Source organism: Galeopterus variegatus, unplaced genomic scaffold, assembly GCF_000696425.1.
Source record: "Galeopterus variegatus unplaced genomic scaffold, G_variegatus-3.0.2 Scaffold4183, whole genome shotgun sequence".
Taxonomy (NCBI): Eukaryota; Metazoa; Chordata; class Mammalia; order Dermoptera; family Cynocephalidae; genus Galeopterus; species Galeopterus variegatus.
Window position 1 is genome coordinate 151591 of NW_007730294.1, and position 4951 is coordinate 156541.

Here is a 4951-nt window from a genome sequence, read left to right on the forward strand (position 1 = left end):
TTATATTAAATGTGCCTAATCAATATCCAGCCATCACATTCCACATGTACACATGCCTTATTTGGCATCATTCTTTTGGAGGATTTTTTAATCAGATCCAATTGGTGACCATACTTAATAGCCCTTATGGCTCAGCTTTGAGACAAGATGCAGCAGTGTGTTTTTCTCATCAGTTGTGTTTATTTAATAACTTACAAAGTTTTCCAACAACAACAATGAAAAAAATTTTAAATGGAAAGGAGGCCATCGGAGGTAGTAAGTCCCTTTACTGGAGATGTTCAAGGCTATCTACGCAACAGCTTCTAAGGAGGTAGCACCTATAAAAGAAAGAATGAGGGGTTTGGAATGAATAAGGTTTGACTCCAGCTCTGCCATCCAACTGTTTAAGTTCGTCAAACCGCTGTTTTTTGGTCTGAAAATGGGGATAGTGTATTCACCTTGCAAAGAGTATTCTGAAAATCAGAGGTAATATATGTAAAGCTCCTATCACAGTACCTGATTATAGCATATGGTCAATATACCAAAACAATTACGATGAATGGGAAGAGAGTCAGACTAGTGAACTTCAAGGGGTAAGTGGCATTCCTACTCTAAGATTCCAGGATTCTAAGTTCTAACCTTTTAAAGGCTTACAGTACTGAAAAAATATCCCAGCCACAATGTGTTGAGTGCTTAATATGTGCAAAGCACTATGTGTCAAGGAAAACTGTTGATAAATAGGGGAGTAGGAACTCATCTCACACACTTGTATAACTGCATCTCACATTAAATCAAGGGAAGCAACCCGAAAGGCCCTGCCAAAAGCAAGCAACAGCTTATGACAGTCTCCTCCCCAAAGGGCAACTGAATTATTAGATTTCATATAACATAAATATGAGGCCTTTGTAGGAAGACAATATAGGCTCTGGTCAGGAAACAGGAAGGACAGAATTGGGAGAAATAAGTCTAGAAAGGAGACTGCCATCCCAGGTCAGGGACGCTGTGGATGGACACGTCTGGTCAGAGCTTGGGGACTGTTGACTGACACATGGTAACCCCAAATACCCTATCCAGTAACCTGAGAGGCAGGTCATCCAGTACAGTACTTATAAATTATCTCCACCTACTACATATTAAATGCTCTTCACAGAGCACAGACAGTGAGGAGGATGAGATCTATCTACACAGAAGTTGCAATATTTTATTCCTCACCTTAGTCTTCTTTGGAGACCACTGGCAGAGAATAACTGAACTTGCTGAGGGAGGGACTGTGGCATTGTCACTCCCAGCAAAGAACCTTACAAGGCAAAAACATCTTCAACAAGTCTCCCTTAGCTTTTCTCTAATAACAGAAACGAGCTATCTGTAAAACCTACAGAAAAACATGTTATGTTATTTGCTAATAATATACCTATTTTCAGAGGAAATAACTTTTTTCTAGTCTCAGTTTTAGCCAAAAAACAACCAACCCACCCACTATGAACCTAGTGATTAGTTGCACCCATAACTGTATAAAGAGACTAGAATGGATGCAACTAGACATCAAACCTGCTGTGGAATTTTTATATATGCTTCATTTTGTTACTATAGAGAGAAACACAAATAAACCTCTAGTTGGTCTATAAGAACATCACCAAAGCAAACCAGATTGGAAAAAGCACTCAACCATTTTGCTGTAGCTCCTACACAGGACTGCATTTTGCAGCCAGGACTCCTCAGCACCCAGATGTACAGAGCCTCCACCAACCTACCCAAACCACAACTGTGGGCTTGGTTTGATGAGATTCCAATTGGGAGAACTAGCTGGTTTTTGCCTCTAAACGCTGGCAGTGGCTTTCCAATGTGATACCTAGTGATTCCGGCCTATCAAGAGCTTTGTGGTCAGTCCTACTTACCTTGGAGAGGCCTTATCTCCCAGCACACTGTCAGGGAATGGCAGTCAACCCACTGCTTCTATCAGTTTAGCCAAGCCCAGCAGATATGAGCATGGTTCTCACTGACAAGAGACAGTTGGTTTACTGGAGTTAAAGCAACTACAAAACCCAGCCTGTGTAGGATTTGGGGAACACATGCTTATATCTCAATAGAAAAATTAAGAGGAATTAATTCTATAGATTGGTAGTAACTAAGGAAAAGTCATATTGCTGTTTTATTTTATCAGCTAGGTCAGTTTTGCAGCTTCTTTAGTTCCTTTTTACTTAACTTTGTCAAGGTATAGAAGGACAGCTGTCTGGGCTGTGCACCAGGCAACATCCCAGAAAAACACTCACTCCACAGCATCAGTTGGTTTTGTGCCTCATGCGGGGTGGGGTGAACGAGAAAGGAGAAAAGCATCAATCACAAAGTTTTTCTGAAAGACTTATAAGAATGTTATGACAGGTTTTTTGACTTTATAAAATATAAAAAGAACACTATATTTTATTAGTTAATCTCACCACTCTTAATCATAAAGATATTATTTTACCTAACTAGAGTTCTTGCACACTTATTTACAGTCAATTTTGCTTCAATTTTCTATTATATTTTTTCTGATTATGTAAGTGAGCTGATCATGCAACTAAGAGGCTGATAAATATGGGAATTATTACAGGATCAACATTTTTTATGAGCTACAGCTCAGGTTGTTGGTATAGTAGCAAAGGGAATATGAAAAAAAAAATTCTAGTCTGCCGTGGATTCAGGTTTAACATGCCTACGCTTCATTTAAATGCCTGAATCTTAATCCCTTTTACAAATTAGCATGGGTCCTTAGTTCAGATGTGAAAGGAAATTAAATTTCACTTTAAAACAACAAAGCTACAGACAGTGGAAAACCAGAAAACACTAAAACAAAATACTGGTTAAATAATTATGGGAAGCACGGCGGCGCTCCCGCCCGAGGGTTCGGATCCCACATACAGACCGGTTCTGCTCACTGGGGTCCCGGTCCGGTACGGGGGCGACACTGAGGGTTGCAATCTGTTGCCAGACACGGAAAAAGACAAAAAAATAATAATAATTATAACAAAATCTCGTTTATCAAAAATCCATTAACCAGGAACGTGTGGTAGTTCAAAAAGGCACAAGACCAAAGTGTACCTTTGGCCTAATTGTGTAAGAGTTTGCTAAATCAGTTACTAGTGGAAAATATAGTTCAAAAAGAAGGCTGAAACCTCTAGAGACTGTTTCTTGTATGCTTAACTAATTTTAGACATTTACAATGCTGAATGACATCTTAGTTATAAATTATTCTTATCCATAACTTAAATTCATCTTGAGCCTCGACTAAGCACATCTTCCTTAACCTACTTATAGGATGTACTGTAGTGATGAAAGTAGCCTTTCATTTTAAAAATGAGAATGAAATGAATTTTAAAATGAAAATGAAAGCCTTTTCCTAAATCGGACTATCCTTCCCTACCAGTTTCCTTAGAGCAAAGCAGGCTGTTGGTTTAATATTCTGGTTTAATACATGAAATCTAGAAGAAGCCTCCCTGGGTTCAAATCCCCCTTCTACCATTTGGGCATGTTCTTTATGGCCGTAATGCNAAGTGTACCTTTGGCCTAATTGTGTAAGAGTTTGCTAAATCAGTTACTAGTGGAAAATATACTTCAAAAAGAAGGCTGAAACCTCTAGAGACTGTTTCTTGTATGCTTAACTAATTTGAGACATTTACAATGCTGAATGACATCTTAGTTATAAATTATTCTTATCCATAACTTAAATTCATCTTGAGCCTCGACTAAGCACATCTTCCTTAACCTACTTATAGGATGTACTGTAGTGATGAAAGTAGCCTTTCATTTTAAAAATGAGAATGAAATGAATTTTAAAATGAAAATGAAAGCCTTTTCCTAAATCAGACTATCCTTCCCTACCAGTTTCCTTAGAGCAAAGCAGGCTGTTGGTTTAATATTCTGGTTTAATACATGAAATCTAGAAGCAGCCTCCCTGGGTTCAAATCCCCCTTCTACCATTTGGGCATGTTCTTTATGGCCGTAATGCCTCCATTTCCTCATCTGTAAAATGGAAAACATAAAAGACTTAAAAACTGTAAAACACAGAACAATGCCTGGCCCCTTAAAAGCGAACTCTTGTATAGACTGCAGTTCAGAGATGCGAGTTACACTCGGTCACACCCCCAGGACACCACTGAGAGAAACTTCTGTGACATGTTAACCATTCAGCACATACTGGTTTTTAAAGTCCCCCTTTCCTTCAAGGCTCAAGGGCATCTTTTCAGGCCGCAGTGCATTACCACGGTTTCGATTCTCCAAACCTTCTTTCCTTCTGGCCTCTAGCCACTCAGCCTAGCCTGCCATGAACTTCTGGTTAATTATGCATAAGCTTTATCCGAGCCACCCCTCCTGTCTCTATGAATTGGACTTCATTCTCCAATTTATGCTGAATGCACCTCTTCCCTGGAGTCTTTCCCTCACCCACGCCCTTCCCTATGACCGGCCCTTCAGCCTGAAAAGGCTCCGCTTTGGTGCCCCTTCTGAATGAATTCCTCAGAGCCACAGAGGCTTTCTGAGTCGCCCTGTCACCATCTGAAATTTTTCATTAAAATGCGGAATTTGAGCAGCCTGTCCTGAGCTGTCGGACTTTGGGCTCCAAACAAGAGCTCCAGTGAAAGACCACGACAAGAGGATGGGTGAGCTGCAGTTCCGAGCGCTGGCGAGCACGTTCGGACAGGACAGGAGTGAGGGGAAAGGGAACGTGGTGACGCACCTGAATAAACCCGCTAGATTTACTCGGGAGATGAAAGGAGATTAAGGCTTGATGGAGTGCGCAGAGAGGCTGAGGCACACACGCGCGCACACGCGCGCACACTCACGCAGAGATGACAGAGGGAGAGAGAGCCGCAGCCCCAGGTAACTGACAGTGACACGGCCCTGATCCGGACACGGCCTCAACGCCCCCGATCTCCGGAGCGCCCCCTCCCCGGCCACCTCGGGAGATGACGGCCAGCGCACGACCCCGGCCGGGATC